Raw genomic sequence first — 20,389 nt, 5'->3', positions numbered from 1 at the left:
TCATTACCCTACTGTCACCCTGCAGTAAAAAAAAGGGTAAAAACAATGGTAAAAAGAGTGGCACTCGCAAAAACAGGGATAAGGGTGCCCAAGCCTCAAAGGATCCTCACACCTTTGAATCCAGACCATGTAGTAAAGCAACGTTGGAGGCTGGCACTTCCAAAAACTGAAAAAGCTCTTTTATTGAAACATTAAAATCAGTAGTAATACAGCGACAGCCCGCTGTTTCAGGTATCAGCCTTTCTTCAAGCTGTTTCAACCACAAGTGAGATAGCACACATATACAGCATATATAGTGTCAACCCACCTCATTATACAATCAGTTTAAATTTCTCACAGCCAATCACATTACCTGTACTCTCCGGAGGACCTGAGAGGAGACTTCATCCCTAATATGCAAAGCATCCTGCAAACATAGTACAGCGGAACGTGACGGCGCCCCACGCCGACAAGGAAACACCTCCGCATTCCTATTTGATGCAGCCAGATCAGATGACACCATGCCTGCCAGCGTCACCACGCACACGCTGGCAGTGACCCTCGTATAGCTATACGCATGCTCAGTGCGCATAAAGCAACCCAAATGATGACCTGAAAAGCGCCGCCCTACAGGGCGTGCGCCAGATGACGTCATATGTAAACAAACTCGCCGCTACCTATCACGGCAACATAGAGCATACCTAGCAGCGCGTCCCCAGCAACGCGGGCATGTCTAAAAGTAACACATGAAACACTTACCCAATCCGCTGCATCAAATCAAAAATCAGGGGTACCTCCACTCAGATTCCTCCAGCACAAGCAATATGAGAGCTCTGTAATAAAGAGCAACATAAAAACATCAAAACATGCAGAGTATCAAGGCAATATAAATTATATACAAAACCCCAGATCATATTCTTTATTAAGCCCGCCCTCCCCAAGCACACCCAACCTCTTGATCCACCCCGCCTCCCTCTTAAGCAATTCCTTAAGCCTACTATGCTTTCCCCTCCAAGACATAGGTACCCCATCAATAATTTGTACTTTTAACTGCGAAACACTATGATGCATAGTAGTAAAGTGAGCTGACACTGCCTGTTTCATGTCACCATTCCTAATCGCACTTTTGTGGGAACAGATCCTGTCCCTAATTTTTTAGGTGGTCATGCCTATATATCCCAAGCCACATGGACATTTCAAATAGTACACCACATAGCTCGAGTCGCAGGTATATAGATCTCTAATTTTAAATTTAGTACCCTTAGAGGGCTGTGTAATCTCAGAACCTTTAGTTATGTGTCCACAGAGATGACACCCCAAACAGGGAAAAGTCCCTATCCTCCTACCTGACTCACTAGACTCTAGTGTATGATAAAATACCTTATCTCTAATTGTAGGGGCCTTTTTGAAGGAGAGTAAAGGGGGATATCTAAATTCTGGAATATTGGGAAAGCCCCAACTCAAAAGATGCCAATGTCGTCTGATGCTCTTCCCAATCTCACCACTACAAGTGTTGAAAGTGGATACAAAGGGGAGTCGAAATTGTTTATTAGATTTCCTCTTAGGACGTGGTCTTGGTTGTATTACCTGTAGAGGATAGCCTCTCTGTCTAAACTTGTCTTTCATAACCTCTTGTCGCTCCTGTAAACGGTCAGGGGTAGAGACAATTCTCTCCAATCTGGCAAATTGTCCCCTGGGAATAGCATCCTTCACATGGGAAGGATGGAAACTATTATAGTGCAACAAGGAATTACGGTCTGTAACCTTAATGTATAGATCAGAAGTAAGAGAACGTCCCTCTTTGATGACAGTCGTATCTAAAAATGTCACTCGTTCTGTACTAGTATGGCATGTAAATTTAATCTCGCTGCAGCATTGAGACAGGTCCACCAAAAAGGAGTTCAGGGTCGAACGTGGCCCCACCCACACACAGAAAATGTCGTCAATATATCTAAGCCAACACCTGGCGTGCTGTTGAAAAAGGTGATTAGAGTAGACAAAAGTCTCCTCGTACAGACCCATATAGAGGTTTGCATAGGATGGGGCCACATTCGACCCCATCGCCGTGCCCCGTAGCTGCAGAAAGAATTCGTTCTGAAAGGAAAAGTAGTTACAACGTAATACCACATTAAGCAATTCAATGGCAAATTCTCGTTGTTGTTTAGACAGATCTTGTCATCAGGAACCATTCAATGGCCTCTACACCTCCATCATGTGGAATGGAGGTGTAGAGGCTCTCCACATCTAGTGTAACCAAGAATAAATCATCCCCTTCCAAATCCAAATCTCCAATCCTCTGTAGGAACATGTTGGTGTCCCTCACATAAGATTCTAGTGTCACTACCATAGGTTGTAATAACCTATCCAGGAACTGTGCAATGGGGCCAAAAATCGAACCCGTGCCGGCCACAATGGGTCTCCCCGGTGGACGGCACGGGTCCTTATGTATTTTAGGTAGAGTATAGAATTTTGGTGTAGTAGGACTCTCCTGTATCAGAAACCTAGCCACACCCTCATTAATGATTCCTGCAACTTTAGCCTTTTCAATAATGCTTTTAATCCTTCTTTGTATAGGGACTATAGGGTCCTCATCAATCTTACTATAAACTTCAATCTGAGCCAAATGGCCCCTAATTTCCTCCTCATAGTAGCTACTGTCGAGCACCACGACAGCTCCGCCTTTATCGGCGGGTCGTATTGTAAGTTCAGTTCTTTTTTTCAAACCATCTAGTGCCAACCGTTCATCCTTAGTGAGGTTGAACTGTATTCTCTTTGACTGTTGTTCAGCTTCCAACTTCCCTATATCCTCCATAACCCGGGTACAAAAATTATCGATCACTAAATCGCCTGATGGAGAGAATGAACTTTTATTCCTCAGTCCCAGATCGTTCAGACAGAACATAGATTCTTCCTCTACCTCACGGGGACCATCAAAGTGTGGCATAGTCCCAAAAAAATACTTAAGTTTAATTGTCCTAAAGAATCTAAACAATTCTTGGTCTAATTCAAAAAAGTTGGGTAGATTGGTGGGGCAAAAATTAAGTCCATAGTTAAGCACTCTCTCTTCGGTCGGTGTTAAAGAGTTCACCAGAGATATTGACTACTAGTTGCGGTGACTCAATCAGGGTCTCTTGCGTAGTTCCATCTGACTCCCTTTTGGTTCTTTTCGTGCGTTTGGTCCTGGCCCTGATTGAGGAATTGCTTAAGAGGGAGGCGGGGTGATTCAAGAGGTTAGGTGTGCTTGGGGAGGGCGGGCTTAATAAAGAATATGATCTGGGGTTTTGTATATAATTTATATTGCCTTGATACAGGGCCGGGCCGAGGCATAGGCTGGAGAGGCTCCAGCCTCAGGGCGCAGTGTAGGAGGGGGCGCAGAATTCACTCAGCTGTCATTCCTAATTGTGTTTGAAGCAGAAAGAAATAAGAAAAAGGGATACATGGCAGTGACTGCAAGCCAGATAACTAGATATTAAGGTGTTGGGGAGGTTGTGGGCCCTGTGGCGCCTCTTAGTCTAATAGCAATCAGTGTGTGATGGCTGTGGTGGCAGAGATGGAGGGGCGCACTTTGGTGTCTCAGCCTTGGGTGCTGGAGGACCTTGTCCCGGCTCTGCCTTGATACTCTGCATGTTTTGATGTTTTTATGTTGCTCTTTATTACAGAGCTCTCATATTGCTTGTGCTGGAGGAATCTGAGTGGAGGTACCCCTGATTTTTGATTTGATGCAGCGGATTGGGTAAGTGTTTCATGTGTTACTTTTAGACATGCCCGCGTTGCTGGGGACGCGCTGCTAGGTATGCTCTATGTTGCCGTGATAGGTAGCGGCGAGTTTGTTTTACATATGACGTCATCTGGCGCACACCCTGTAGGGCGGCGCTTTTCAGGTCATCATTTGGGTTGCTTTATGCGCACTGAGCATGCGTATAGCTATACAAGGGTCACTGCCAGTGTGTGCGTGGTGACGCTGGCAGGCATGGTGTCATCTGATCTGGCTGCATCAAATAGGAATGCGGAGGTGTTTCCTTGTCGGCGTGGGGTGCCGTCACGTTCCGCTGTACTATGTTTGCAGGATGCTTTGCATATTAGGGATGAAGTCTCCTCTCAGGTCCTCCGGAGAGTACAGGTAATGTGATTGGCTGTGAGAAATTTAAACTGATTGGATAATGTGGTGGGTTGACACTATGGGCCTGATTCACAAAGCAGTGCTAACAGTTAGCACGCTGGTGAAAACCCCTTTATCACGCCTAAACTCAGTTTAGGCATGATAAGAAGAAACTCGCACGAACTTTCCGCGCGCAAAGAGTTGCGCGCACAAGCGCGCAGGCGCGCACGCAGCACCCAGCGCTTCGCGCGAAGCTCCCATTAAGCCCTATGGGATTTTGCGTGCGGTAGTTTCGCGCGAGTTAGAGCACAAAGCGGTGATAACTTTGCTAGTGCAAAGGTTATCACGCCTAAAGTCTTTTAGGCGTGATAACTGAGTTATCACCGCTTTGTGAATCAGGCCCTATATATGCTGTATATGTTTGCTATCTCACTTGTGGTTGAAACAGCTTGAAGAAAGGCTGATACCTGAAACAGCGGGCTGTCGCTGTATTACTACTGATTTTAATGTTTCAATAAAAGAGCTTTTTCTATTTTTGGAAGTGGCAGCCTCCAACGTTGCTGTAAAAAAAGGGTAACGCACCTCAATGAAAATGTCCCAGTGTGAAAGGGGCCTAAAGCTCTTATATGACTCACGGGGAGGAGCAGACTGCACAGTGCTGAACTCACAACAGTATAACTACTTCTACTACATCATAGCCAGTTCCAATAAGATGTAGCAACTGTCCTGATATAAGGCTTCCCACCTCCAGCCTTGCATCCTTAGCCTATGCAGGTTACCATTCCATGTCTTACATCAGCCTTTCTCAACCTTTTTACCCTGGAGGAACCCTGCAAGTAATTTTTGGATCTCAAGGAACACCTGAATTTATTTTGCAGGTGGCATAGTCTTTAAAAGCTGGTGTGTCTGTTTGTCACTACCCCCTATTACAGTGCCCTTCATTATAATGTCTCCTTATTCTAGGGCTTTTTATTAATGTGCTCATTATTATTCTGAATGTAATGCTTCTTTTTACAGTATCCCCTATTATAGTGTGCTCTCTATCATACTTCCTCCAACCCCCACGCTGGGGGAAAGTGCCAAGGAACCCCTGTAGAGTACTCAAGGAACCCTGGTTGAAAAAGCCTGTCTTACATGATTGGGAAGGGAGTGACCTTTTTCTTGGTTTTCGATAAAAGGCATTTGTAACTGTCCTCTTTAGGTGTGCACTCAAAGCGGTTACTCTTCATTTTGGCAATAATTGTGGGGTGTTTGTATAAGCGATCAAGCCCAGCATTAGTTTAAATTCATCCTACCCCATTTTCCTGTAAAGGTCAATAAATCGTTCCCTTTTTTAATTTCCAACAGGCAACTGACTTTCGATCTCTCTATGAGAACATTTCAGTGGAGTAGATGATGAGTAGTGAGATAAGGAGGGGGATAACTGGATGAATAATTGTTTGGCATACCGGTAATTTGTTTTTGACAGAAGATTTGATTGTAGAGGGTGTTTTAGGGTAAAATAGCTTTTAATACCGGATCTTATTTGTGCTTGTATGGTTTTGCTAACCTCATTTAGTTTGGAGATAATAGATCACAGGTATTTGAAGTTTGTTACTCATTCATACTCTTCATTTTCAACTACACAAGGTTTTCATTGCTCGCCATTGCAACTTGTTATTAACGCGCATCTGGTTTTTCAAACGTTAATGCATAATGAGACTAGATGGGATGCTTCCTCCGGTTGATGCTAGGTCATGCTTATGTATTCTGTTTGGACTATATCATGATTTTTATTGCCAAACATTTTGCGCATTGCATAGAAAGTCTTTTTGAATAATTATTTTTTATAACATGGCTTGGTGGGTTTGAAAAACTTCCTGTAGGAATGTTAGATGCTGTTCAGATAGGTAGGCATACACCTAGCAATGATGGGCAGATTTGACGAAGAGACAAAAACTCTCTCTGATCGAATACGATTAGAGAGAGATCTGTCAGTTGCCCATACACCACAGGCCAATTCCCGAACGATTTCAGCATAAAATCTCTTGAGAAACCTCCACGCCACTGTCCCCCAAATGTTAATGTGCCCGTTCCATAGAGGCAAAGGGGACTCTTGCCTCAGAGCCTGTAGGGCCCCAAAGGTGTCTCCAATACTCCTTTCCAGCTATGGTGACCCCATACATGCCTACAGGGAATGAGGAAGAGAAGAAGACTAGAGCATAGAGCCGGTGTCCTGCCTGGATTAGATGAGACTCTGCTATGTGTACACTCTTCATTTGTAGGCAGGGGCGTAGCAATAAGGGGTGCAGAGGTTGCGACCGCATCAGGCCCTTGGGCCAGGGGGGCCCCAAGGGGCCCTCCCTCAACTGCTGTATTAGCTCTCTATTAGTCCTGTTCTCATAATAATTACTTCTATAGATACTTTGAATACTGGTAATCATTAAAAAACTGCCCCCCATTCCCTTCTTGCACCTCTGACACTGTAGTTGCCATTGGCAGGTTTTGGTGTGCCATATCAATTGTTATGTATAGAGTGCTTAGGGGGCCCCATGTAAAACTTGCACCGGGACCCATAGCTCCTTAGCTATGCCACTGTTTGTAGGGTAAAAGAGAAGGTGAATAATGAGGTCTCCACCAATGCTTTTTGGACATATGATGGACACCTAATTATATTGTGTGACTGGGGAAGGGTGGGATGGGGCCTGGCAGCCAGCTTGGTGTCCCAGGGTGGTGAAATTGCTGTGGGGTGGGGCTGTGCTAGGGGGGCCCCCCAGGTTTCTTTTGCCACAAAGCTCCATTATAGCTAGAACCAGCCCTGCAGGTGAGAGATAGTAATGCACGGGCACCTGGGGGTGGCACATTAACATTTGGGGAGTAGAAGTACAGAGGCGCCAACAGGATAAACACAATTTACTTTAAAATAATTAAGATGAAGTAGGTAGTGGTGGACTTACTCCTCCAAAGCAGACACAAAGATTGCTGTATCTAGCAAAAAATTGTTTATTTACATACTCCAACAAGGTGCAACGCATTTTGAGGGTATATCCCACTTCCTCACCTCTGGCAATAAAAAAGAAGCATATAACAAATGCGGTCCAGTACGTAGCCTGGCGCCTTTGGTGGTGGGGGGTTCCGTTGGGTTTGTCTCTCCTCTCAATATTGTACGCTGTTACCGCCACGCACTGGATCCACCATGGTAGGCACCCCAGGAGAAGGTCTAATGCTGCATACACACTTGAGATAAAAGTCTTTGGAAAAGGCAAGATCACAGACCAATTATACCCCATTCCATGTAGTATGAGAGCCATACTCTGCACAGTCTATTCTATGGAGCTGCACTCCCCATCAGATAAAATCTTTGCAAGATGCTGCACACAAAGATGCTGTACACATGCAACAGATCAGTATCTGCAAAAGATATCTTCCTGCAATAGATCCATTCCTGCAAAATGCATTCATAGTCTATGAGATCATCATACACACCTTGTTTACCAGGCAATCATCTGCAGATCAGATCCACCAGGATGGATTTTCAGATCTGCAGATGATTGGCAGATATGCAGATTAGAGTTGGGCCGAACGATTCGCCTGCGAACGGTTCCATGCGAACTTCAGTGGTTCGCGTTCGCGTCCCGCAGGCGAAGTTTTGCGGAAGTTCGGTTCGCCCCATAATGCACCATGAGGGTCAAATTTGACCCTCTACATCACAGTCAGCAGACCCAGTGTAGCCAATTAGGCTACACTAGCCCCTGGAGCCACTCCCCCCCCTAATAAAAGGCAGGCAGCGGCGGCCATTACGCTCACTCGTGTGCCTGCGTTAGTGAGAGTAGGGCGAGCTGCTGCAGACTGTCTCTCATAGGGAAAGATTAGTTAGGCTTAGCTTGTTCCTGGCTGCATACCTGTTCTGTGAACCCACCACTGCATACCTGTACTGTAAACCCACCACTGCATACCTGTTCTGTGAACCCACCACTGCATACCTGTACTGTGAACCCACCACTGCATACCTGTTCAGTGAACCCACCACTGCATACCTGTTCAGTGAACCCGCCACTGCATACCTGTTCAGTGAACCCACCACTGCATACCTGTTCAGTGAACCCACCACTGCATACCTGTTCAGTGAACCCACCACTGCATACCTGTTCAGTGAACCCACCACTGCATACCTGTTCAGTGAACCTGCCACTGCATACCTGTACTGTTCAGTGAACCCGCCACTGCATACCTGTCCTGTTCAGTGAACCCGCCACTGTATACCTGTTCTGTTCAGTGAACCTGCCACTGTATACCTGTTCTGTTCAGTGAACCCGCCACTGTACACCTGTTCAGTGAACCTGCCACTGTATACCTGTTCTGTTCAGTGAACCCGCCACTGTATGCCTGTTTAGTGAACCTGCCACTGTATACCTGTTCTGTTCAGTGAACCCGCCACTGCATACCTGTTCTGTTCAGTGAACCTGCCACTGTATACCTGTTCTGTTCAGTGAACCCGCCACTGTATACCTGTTCAATGAGCCTGCCACTGTATACCTGTTCTGTTCAGTGAACCCGCCACTGCATACCTGTTCTGTTCAGTGAACCTGTCACTGTATACCTGTTCTGTTCAGTGAACCCGCCACTGTATACCTGTTCAGTTAACCAGCGCCACTGCATACCTGTTGTGTTCAGTGAACCCGCCACTGTATACCTGTTCTGTTCAGTGAACCTGCCACTGTATACCTGTTCTGTTCAGTGAACCCGCCACTGCATACCTGTTCAGCCACCAAAACCTGCACTCTCGCCATGGTGCGCACCAGTCCAGCACGGCCGTCACTACACAAACAGCTGTTTGCGGTGCATTACACGGTGAGTTTGGTGTGTCAGTGTGAAGCAGTACCTTAATTACACTACCTGATTGATGTATACACATGCAAGATGTTTTAAAGCACTTTAGGCCTGTCATTTAGCATTCAATGTGATTTCTGCCCTTAAAACGCTGCTTTGCGTCAAATCCAGATTTTTTCCGGGGACTTTTGGCATGTATCCCACTCCTCCACCTGGGGGTCCAGGTGTTAGACCCCTTGAAACATCTTTTCCATCACTTTTGTGGCCAGCATAATTTTTTTTTTTTTCAAAGTTTGCATCCCCATTGAAGTCTATTGCGGTTCGCGAACTTTTACGCGAACCGAACCTTCCGCGGAAGTTCGCGAACCCGGTTCGCGAACCGAAAATCGGAGGTTCGGCCCCACTCTAATGCAGATGAAGTCTGTTAAACAAGGTGTGTATGAGGATCTGCAGATCTTATAGACTATGAATGCATTTTGCAGGAATGGATCTATTGCAGGAAGAGATCTTTTGCAGATAATGATCTTTTGAATGTGTACGGGCATATTTGTGTGCAGCATTTTGCAAAGATTTTATCTGATGGGGAGTGCAGCTCCATAGACTAGACTGTGAAGGTATGGCTCTCATACTACATGGAAGGGGGTAAAATTGGTCTGTGATCTTTCATTTTCCAAAGACTTTTATCGCAAGTGTGTATGCAGCATTAGGGTTAGGCACCACCAGGGGGTCTTAGAGTTAGGCACCACTGAGGGGGTTAGGCATTACCCAGGTGGGGGGGTGGGGGTTGGGTTAGACATCGGTAGTGGAAGGTTCTGTGTGAGCGTAGGGTTAGGTTTAGCTAAAGTAGAATATCTGTAACAATTACCGCTATTTTAATAAGGAAGATTAACAATTTAAATAGCAGACTATCTGTAAATGTACAGATTTTCCATGGCGACCAAAATTCATGTACGCATTCAGGGTTTCTGTCATCAAGTCTGCCAGATACTAGAGACTGCTACAGGCTTCTCTGCATCACAAAGATTAGATGGTCTAGGAGGACTAGGTGACTTTAGAAAAGACAATATGATTTTTCTTTTGCAGCTCCATGGAGCAGTTACAATCTAGTTAGGATATACAGTATGAAGTACCCTCACTGTCTATTGGTTTACTGCATAAAATGTGACAGCAAGAGTCATCTTGTTGGTCTGTTAAATGTGGTTGGTTGCTTATTTATTTTTGAGGGACACGTGATGAGATATCCCAAATTGCTTCAGGGAAATTAATAAAGCATACACAAGTCTGTCCTGTTGCCTGAAATCTGCTGTTTTGTGTAAATCTGCTGGTTTGGCTAAAATTAGTTCTCCAAGCTTAATGCTCATAGAATGGAGGAGATATTAGTAGAGAAGCTGCTGCTGCTTTGTAGACAGATGGTAGATCACCATGTTTATGGGAAAATGATTTATGATGATGTCAAAGACAGAGGGAAAAGCTAGAATCTCTTGAATCAGCTTGTGTATTTTGCATACGTTCCAGGAAGCACAAAGGCCTGTGAGTTAAAAGCACATCCGATCGCTCCAAGCTGCTCCCCTTCACTTTGTTAGCTTGTGCAAGGTGATAAACTGAGCCTAATGAATTCTTTGGAGGCTCTAGAGTAATTATCAGTCTTACAGTAACATGTTCACTACATTATAAAATTGATACGCCAGTCAAACTCCTGTTCATTGAAACTTTGTAATTTAGAGCAGCTGATTGATTGGCTCATACTCATTACTTATTTAATCACTGCATTATGTGTATTAGCCAAATCTGCCTTCTTCCTCCAGTACACATAAATATGCTCGAATGCTTCCAGCAGCAGACCTATACATTGCTCACCGTGCTGTGCATTTGGCCATACATGCTGGTGTCCCAATTTAACCTACATAAGTGACAAGGCTGTATTTTTTTTTCTGCCGCTTGGCCAACTTTCTTGTGGCTCCCCCTCTATGTGCAGAACCCCCTTATTCCATGTATTGCCCTCTTTTCTATATGTAACATAACATCCATGACTGGCTCCCTTGAGCAGCTGTTGCCCACTTTGCAGCCTCCCTATGCCATTTGCAGTCAGCTCTTCCATATGTACCCCTCTTCCTTGGCGAGCCACGCTCTTAGGAAGCTGCTGCCCAAGGCCTTGGCCTTTGGGGCCTTTCTTTATAAGTGGTCTGACTGGAGGAAGATAGTCCTTATGTTCTTAAACAGGATACAAACAATCATGTTGAAGCTAGTGGAAATTTTCTTTGGAACTCTTGAGACTTCCCATTTTAGATTCTAACAATCTATATTACCATGTCTCTGCTAGTGTCTCTGAAGCTGACGGTTTGTCATGACGGAGGGCATAATACACTAAGGTTCTAGTGAACTGGGTAACACTGAACAACATTGGTGATATAGTGATCTTCTTAGATCTTATTTTAGGTGCCATACGTTTGCAACTCTTTGCTGGGTCATACTACAGAATAGTAAAGTGTTGTTTTAGGGTGGATGAGCTTCCAGTTGTTAGACTGCAGTTATGACCACAAACTAGGCTGTTATAACTTTACTTATAAAACATTCTTACTGTGGGGGCACACATATGACTACCATTACACAGCTGCTAATGCATTAACTTATCAATTTTAGCGCTCCCCCCCCACACACACACTATTGTGTAATAGAACCCATGCAGATGTCGTAGACTTCTGACATTGGGTAGCAGACAATTTTTAAGGAAACCCAGGCTTTTTTTGTAATATCACTTCAAGCCCTGGTTCATCAACGTGTTCTGTTGCAGAGAAAGTCCCTTTAACCACCTGAGCGGTCTGGACGAGCTCAGCTCGTCCAACACCGCCGGAGGCTGCCGCTCAGGGGCTGCCGATTTTAATGAAATAAAAAGCAGCACACGCAGCCGGCACTTTGCCAGCCGCGTGTGCTGCCTGATCGCCGCTGCAGCGCGGCGATCCGCTGCGTGCAGCGACGAAAGAGGGTCCCCCCAGCCGCCCGAGCCCAGCGTAGCCGGAACAAACAGTTCCGGCCAGCGCTAAGGGCTGGATCGGAGGCGGCTGACGTCAGGACATTGGCTGACGTCCATGACGTCACTCCGCTCGTCGCCATGGCGACGAGGTAAGCGAAACACGGAAGGCCGCTTATTGCGGCCTTCCGTGTTACTTCGGGCCGCCGGAGGCGATCGGAAGAACGCCTCCGGAGCGCCCTCTAGTGGGCTTTCATGCAGCCAACTTTCAGTTGGCTGCATGGAATAGTTTTTTTTTTATTTAAAAAAAACCCTCCCGCAGCCACCCTGGCGATTTTATCAGAACGCCAGGGTGGTTAAACTAGTCAGTCATGTGACCGAAGAATACCTTCTGGAAAGAGGCAGCTATCAGCAGAGTAGCCATCAGTTGCTTCCTCAACAGAGCCTGATCCCAGAGCCCTCAAGTGACATGTAATGTAATGTGATGGGACAACCATGCATACATACAGCACCAATTCTACTTACAGCTAAACAGTGTTCCTTTTCTCATATAATTACTGTAAGGGTTACTAATCTAGGGCTTTACATGAACGTTTCTCTGCAGTAGGGGGTTAGGATTAGAGGTCACTAAACTAATGAGTTGCGGAGACAAACACTTCTCATAGCAGGGAACTAATGTAAAGTTCAATAAGTCAGCATTTGTTTGTATGGGAGCTTAATAAATATTTAAAAACTGCAGTCATTCACCTAAGACAGGGAGCACCTCAAATATAGGTTTATCTCTTTTAAAACCAAAATAAAAAAACAAACTAAAACATGTGGGAATTCAGGAAAGAGCTACTGTGTAAGAGCTACTATATTTAGGATTAGATCATCAGTTTATCTTCACTTACGCTTTAGAGCTTGTAGCCAACTTTGCAGCTGCAGCTCAGCAGACTCTTTTCTTCTTGTCCAGTTCCTCCTTTCTCAGTGTATAATTATTATTATACTAGAAATAAGCCCGCCCGTTAAAAAAATGAGTGCTAGGCTTTGGCCGCAACCCCCTACACTGCCTCCAACTGAAAAAGAAATTTCCTTGTAAAAAGTACCACTGTCATTTGAGAATTCCTTTGTAACGCTGTGTTTGAGGTGTACACAGAATATACAATAATCGAGGTCAGATCGTCAACTGAGGTCATACATGGGAAGTCAGAAATATGCGGTACAAAAGGACTAAGGCAGAGCTAGGTCAAATAACAGGCTAGGATCATACACAGGTATTCAGATGGCTAAAGTAGAATGGGCTGAGACAGGTGCTAAGTCGATAAACAGGCTGAAGTCATACACATAAGTTCAGATGGCTGAGGTAAAATTAAGGATGTGACAGAGACAGGGTTGTTAGGCTAGCCGAGGTCTATAACGGGTATCAGATGACTGTAGTACAAAGGGATGAGACTTTAATCAAAGTGGAGGGCACGCCGGGTCATACACAGAAACAATAAGAATAATACAATATACAATACTAGACTAACTAGAGTACGTATATATCGGCAGTGTCTGCATATATACGTAGTTGATACACAAAAGAAGAAAAAGGGTCCCCCCTCCTAAATTATAAACATCCCTTACCATAAATGAGCAAAATGTATACATCGAGCCTGAGACAAAAAGGATCAATTGAAAAAATCTTTATTCATAGCCAGCTCAACAATTAAAAACAATTAAAAACACGCAGCCAATCAGGGTCACAGATCCCTAATGTTATTGATAATAAACTGAGTCGATTCAATAAAACATCTTTTCCTGGAGGAGGAGGAGCGGACGTCATGACGTAGGTTCCTGCGGGCTGTTTCCCCCACCGCGAGACGGACCTCCGCAAGCAAGCAAGCGGACCCGACCGAGGGAAAGTTTCCCAAATGTAGCGCACTCTGGTTGGCTGCTGGTCTGTGGAGTGCGGGCAGTGTGGAAGAGGAAGAGCGGGCAACCGAAAGCTCTGTGGCGGGACACGGACAGCTGAAGAGCGGGGAGAGGACGCCGAGACGCTAGGCGGAAACGCCGGTGGCGTGGCAACAGCAAAGGACCTCCCTGTGAGAGCTGCGCGTGGAGTCTGGGCCTGGGCTGACGGGGGATTGGAGGACTGGATGGCTAGCTGATGGCTATTAGCAGAGAGGATCCGCTGAGATCCGGGAGCCCCACGGACAGGCTATAATCCAGTGGATGGTGCAGGTGAGGAACGGTCTGCCCCCATCCCTCCGCAAGCTGATACCGGCCAGACTAGACCCAATAGACCAGAAAGCTGAGGAACCGTGCGCCCCCATCCCCTGGCAAAAAAAAAGGTGTCTGTTTGCAACTTGATAGAGAAGGCCATAGTGTAAGCTGAAATGGCAGGAGGCACAAAGAAAAAAGGAGCTGAAGTAGGGAATGCGGGGTCAACAGGTACCGCCACCAAAACACCACAGAGGGGAGCAGCGGATTTCTTTGCCCCAGCAAACACCGTCAGTCCCTGCGATCGTGTGCCTGCAAAAGTGAGTAAAGTAGTACGGGAGAGCCCACCTCAATCCCCAGCAAAAAAAAAAAAATCTGTCAGTTTGGAGGAAATGTGGGCATATTTGCAAACATTGCCCACAAAGCAAGACTTAAGCGAACAGACTGAAAGAATCGTATCAATCACTAATGCTGAGGTGACTGCATTGAGGGAGGAGGTGGAGGTACTGACTGCACGGACGGAGGTACTGGAACAGGAATTACTAAAGGTGAAAACAACGTTGAAGGAGCTGCAACAGGAGAAAAGTGACCAGAGACTGGTTAACAGGAGGATACATACCCAATTAGAAGATATACAAAACCGCTCAAGACGGTCAAACATCAGGATTCGGGGGCTACAGGAATCTATAACGGGAGAAAGACTATGTCAAGTGGCACAGGTTATCTTTAACGGGATTCTGAAGAGGCCGCAGGATCAAACGATTATTATAGATAGAATACACAGAGCACTGGGACCGAATCTGAAAGTAGGGGAAAAAGACAGGGACGTGATTTGCCGACTGCACTACTATACGGAGAAAGAGGCTATTATGACTGCAGCATGGAAACATCCGGCAATAGAATATGAAGGGAAACCGTTACAGCTTTTTCAAGATCTGGCGATATCGACCCTACAGCAGAGGAGAGCTCTTAAGCCATTGCTACAGGTGCTACAAAAGGAGGGAGCAACCTATAGATGGGGTTACCCATTTTCATTGCAAGTTAAGAAGGGCTCAATCGTTTTTTCGCTCAGAGATCCTGCTGATCTACCTGAACTTTGTAGGGTGCTCGGTGTTCCTCTGATTGAGCTTCCGGATTGGGACATTGAGGGTATAATGATGGGTAAGACGCGGCAGGTCCGCCGAAGCTGAAAATAGTTTAATTGTTTCCATGCTGTTGAACTGAACATTATAGAATTAAGGGTACAAACCCTCCCCTCAAGTGACGAGAGGGAATTATGCCTCCTGGGGAGGGACTGTGGGGGCGGACCGGGGGAGTGGGGGCTGTGAAATGTGAATGATAAAATGTGGTGTTCTCTTGCTCTCTCTGGGGTGTGGGTGTGTGTGTGTGTGTGTGTGGGGGGAAGGGGGGGGGGTCGGGGGGGGGGGGTCGGGGGGGCTGTTTCCCCCCCCCCCGTCCCGGCTCCCGGGCCCCCCCCCCTCACCTTAGGGGGGGTGGGGGTGGGGAGGGAGATGATCAAAGGGGTTGGTAATGAAAACAACTGAGTGGTATTGTATACACATGTCTTTAAGACAGGGTAGATGCTGGATGGAGGGGAGGGTGGTGTAGAGCACACAGAGGTTTATTAGTAGAAATGTATGAGCTTGCATTGCCACAAGGAAAGGTTGGAATTTAAGGGTATGTAATATTGAAGTGTAGTGGGTGGCTATGGGAGGGATGTGATGGGGTAGGGGGGTAAGGTATGATGTAAATTAAGGGGAAATATAAGATTGGAGTGTCATGGATGGGGTGGGGAGCCAGTAGGGGTGGACGGGGGGCGCGCTATTAGCGCCCCCCTTGCCCACCCTGAGAGCGGGGGGTGGAGGGAGATATGAGGGGATGTTGGTATTAATCACAATGAAAATGAAACTGTAATAAATGTACATGGTATTAAGATACGAGGTATGATAAATGGTAGGGAGGTAGTGTTGGGTACACAAGGTTAATTTCAGGAAATAATGTGTCTTCACTGATAGTAAGGAAAGGGAGGAATATGACGATACGTAATGTTGAAATATAGTGTGTGACGATAGGAGGGGCACAAAAAAGGTGGGTGGGGGGTGAGTGAAAAGGTAATATGAGACCACAAAAGGGTGAAGTAGGGGATGATGTGGTGGATATGGGGGGGGGGGGGAGGAGAGGAAGGTGTGATTTGTTAGAAGTTTGACCCATTTCCCTGAGACCGCACGGGATAGCTCAGCCCCGGGGGGGGGGGGGGGGGATAGGAAGAAGGTAAGTAAAGAGGAGAATGGGTGTAGAGAGAGGGGAAAGGTGAGGGAGGAGGGGAGGGGGAGTAGGGAAGGAAAGAAGAGTAGGAGGAATAGAGGGGAACAGTGTGGGAACAAAAGGGGAGCTGGTCTGTCTGGCGGGGGGGGGGGGGGGAGCCCCTGTGCCCGTTATGATGATCTGTCTCTGGCCTCCTAAAGGGCTGAGAGCCCATAAAAAAGGGGGGAGATAAACCCCCAAGATAGAAGGATCTTCATTCACCCCCATGAAGGGGAGAGTGGACGACGTCCACTAAATGTTAGGAGGCAGGGAATCCTGTTTTTTTTTTACTCTGGCACTTTGGGTTTTGGGTTTTTCTTTTTCTCTCTTTTTTTCATTTTCTTGGGGTGTCACATTGGAACCCTCCCATTTGTCTGTAAAGCAAGGATAAAAGAAAGAAGAAATGACACAAATTAATATGTTCTCCCAGAATGTCCATGGGCTAAATATCCCTGAAAAAAGATCGATATTACTCCAGAGCCTCTATAAGCAACAAGTCCAGGTGGCTTTTTTGCAGGAAACCCATTTGAAGGGGGAACAACACCCTGGGATTATGAATAGGAGGTATCCAACGGCATACTACAGTAATAATATGGAAGCTAAGAGCAGAGGGGTGGCGATAGTTTTAGCAAACAGTATACGACAAGAAAAAATAGAGGTAATTAAAGACACACAGGGTAGGTATTTGATAGTAAAGGGGGTCTTTAATGATAGAAAGATGACATTAGGGGTGGTATACGTGCCGAATACAGGCCAGGTGGGGTTTGTGGAACAATTTTTGGGTAGGCTAGATGAATTCGCGGAGGGGGTAATAGTGGTGGCGGGAGATTTCAATCTTGTAATGGATCCCCAAGTAGATACCTCCACAGGGAAATCTTCCCTCACGAGGAGAGCGCATCAAAGGGTTAGGGGGGTTCTTAATAAACGCCAATTGGTGGATATCTGGCGAATTCAACATCCTACAACAAAAGACTATACATATTACTCGTCACCACATAAGTCATATTCTAGGTTAGATTATTTTTTCATTTCACATAGCCTACTATCCGAAGAGATAGAGACGAAAATTGAATCCTCGGTACTGTCAGACCACTCCCCGGTCACCCTAAAGGTGGGATTTAGATCGAGGGAGAGAGGCCCCTGGAACCGGAAATTAAATGAATCCCTGCTGAGAAAAGAGGAAACTGCTCGGATACTGGGAGAAGAATTAAAACAATATTTCGAGGAGAATGCTAAAGATGAGATATCGCCAATAGTAGTTTGGGAGGCCCATAAGGTGGTAATGAGGGGAATCTTAATAAGGGAAGGGAGTAGACTAAAAAAGATAAGAGAGGGGGAAATAGTGGGATGCCTGGCAGCAATAACAAGATTGGAGGTACAACATAAAAGTACACTAGCCGAAACTGTATGGTTAGACCTGGTAAGAGAAAGGGAAAAACTTAAGAACTTGTTGTTTACTAAAGAGAAATTTGCAGCAACTAGGTGTAAAATAAATTTTTATGAGTTTGGAAATAAGGGGAGTAAAATACTGGCCAGGCAATTAAAGCAACAACAGACTGCAAACTATATCCCCTTCCTCTGTGATAATAAGGGTCAGAAGCAATATAAGAATGAGTCACTGTGTGAGATGTTCCGTAAATATTATGCTAAACTATATGGGATTGCGGCGGATGAACTGGGGAATGGGGAGGGCATGCAGGAATATGTGACAGCCTCAGGTATGGGAAAGTTGCATCCTATGGATGCAGAAAGCTTAGAAAGAGAAATTTCGGTGGAAGAGCTGGACAGGGCAATGGGGCAAATGCCGGGGGGAAAGGCACCGGGACCAGATGGGTACACCCTTGAATATTATAAAAGATTTGGAGAGATCCTGAAACCCTATTGGGTGAAGGCGTTAAATGCCATTAAGGCAAAGGATAATCAGGAGGGGAAAATGGGACGGGACTCATTGGGTTCACACATAACTGTAATACCAAAAGAGGGGAAGGATCTGGCATCATGTGCGGGGTATAGGCCCATATCCCTAATAAATATCGATAATAAACTGAGTCATATGTCAAGTACTATATAGATGGATTGCCTGCCTGGGAAATCATGTGGTAAAGTGCATAGCGGTGCCTCAAAAATAAAAAATCTATAATGTATATATCATCAACTAGAGACAACCGCCCCACATGTATACCCAGGAAAGCAAACCCCAATTCCAATACATACCCCTTTAGATAGATAATCCCCTCCCAATCCTGTCACTATAATAAAGTGCTGTTGCTGTATAAATATCACCAATCTGTGCTAATACTTGCCATCAACAATAATTATAAATATAAACATGCAAAACATTCACAAACATTCAAAACTTCATGACATCAATATAATTCCATAAATCCATAGTGGTAATATCGTGCAAAAAAGACAATGAGGTAGATAGAGAAACAGAAAGTGCATAAGTATTGAGGTAGATAAATGGAGAGGCAATTAGAAAAGATGGCGCCAAAAAACGCCAATATGGGTGAAATAAGTGACCTAGATAGCGGCAAGATGGAAGGAGAGAGACATGAGGACTCACCAAATTGAAAAGTATGAGGACCCCGACTGGCTACAACAGCGCTGCCCGCGCTGTCCCACTAGTTCCGCCGAAGCTGCCAAGGGACCATAACCCGGGTCTATAACGCATATCAGATGACTGTAGTACAAAGGGATGAGACTTTAATCAAAGTGGAGGGCACGCCGGGTCATACACAGAAACAATAAGAATAATACAATATACAATACTAGACTAACTAGAGTACGTATATATCGGCAGTGTCTGCATATATACCTAGCTCTGCGGAACTTTAACTAAACTCAGTAGTAAAGCAGGGACCAGCGCTCATTGACCTGAAAGCCATAACGGACACTGGACAACTGACAGTGTGGGACTTAAATACCGAGTAGTAGTGCAATCACACCCCCCGAACCTCCAGCCAATCAGAGGCTCCCTCAGAGTCAGTTCTCCAGAGAGTCAGCTGACCAGCCTCACACCCGTCTCCTCAGCCTATAAAGGCTGTCATGCTATGCACGCTCACCCAGAGCATTGGCTGGACGCGCCACGCTGGTTCACGGCCACAGGGGAGCCAGGGATGCCGCCCGACGAGGCGGAAGTGCACGACTGCCCAAAGCTGCCGGCAGGCGCGTCCGTAAGTGTTGTTACATCCTTGATCAAAAGAACAAAGAACCAATTCTAGGCAATTATATTTAAAAAGTTACAAAAGTTTATTTGATAGCGCTGTCTCTCTCCCTCCAACGGCCGAGCTCACACCGCCACGTGCGCACACCACCTGCACCCGATCTCTGCTGTCCCAAGTCCGCCCATGTGCTGCGCATGCGCAGTATGCCAAATGGACACTTACGGACGCAGGCACGTCCGTAAGTGTTGTTGCATTACCCTCCCCTTGAGGTGTGGCCTCCGGACACTCCCATCCTGGCTTATCAGGATGATGGAAATGAAATTCCTGAATTAACTCATCAGCATGAATTTTCTGTGCAGGAATCCAACTCCTTTCCTCTGGACCATACTGTAGGGAATTGCAAAATTTCCGAGAATCCAAGATTCTCTCTATTTCATACTCAAGTTCCCCATCCACCTCAATCGGAGGAGGAGGACTACAAGATGAAACATTGACTGCAGGGGGCGTGGCTAAGCACGCAGAGAAGATGGACGCTTAAGAGCTGAGCTCCGGACCCAGAGCTAAACCAAACGAGCAGGACAAACTATACAGCACGCACTCTAATACCTGGGCATGCAGACCCGCATCAGAACCAACAGCGGGGCTCAAAGAGACAACTTCGGCCCGGCGGGCAAGACGGTTCCCGAGGTATTTAAGTCACACCAATCTCGGAGTCAGAGCAACGCGGCCGGCAAGATGGCGCAGTCCCGCAGTGAAACAACAACCCCCTCCCCGACATCCTCGGGAGGATCTCCAGACAAAAGTAAGGGCAACGCTATACAGACAACTAGAGCAGATCTCCCCACTATGGACGATATGAGGGCACTAACAGAAGAAATC

Source organism: Hyperolius riggenbachi, chromosome 8 (genome assembly GCF_040937935.1).
Source record: "Hyperolius riggenbachi isolate aHypRig1 chromosome 8, aHypRig1.pri, whole genome shotgun sequence".
Taxonomy (NCBI): domain Eukaryota; kingdom Metazoa; phylum Chordata; class Amphibia; order Anura; family Hyperoliidae; genus Hyperolius; species Hyperolius riggenbachi.
The sequence above is the reverse complement of the archived record's forward strand: the minus strand, read 5'-3'. Positions refer to the sequence as shown.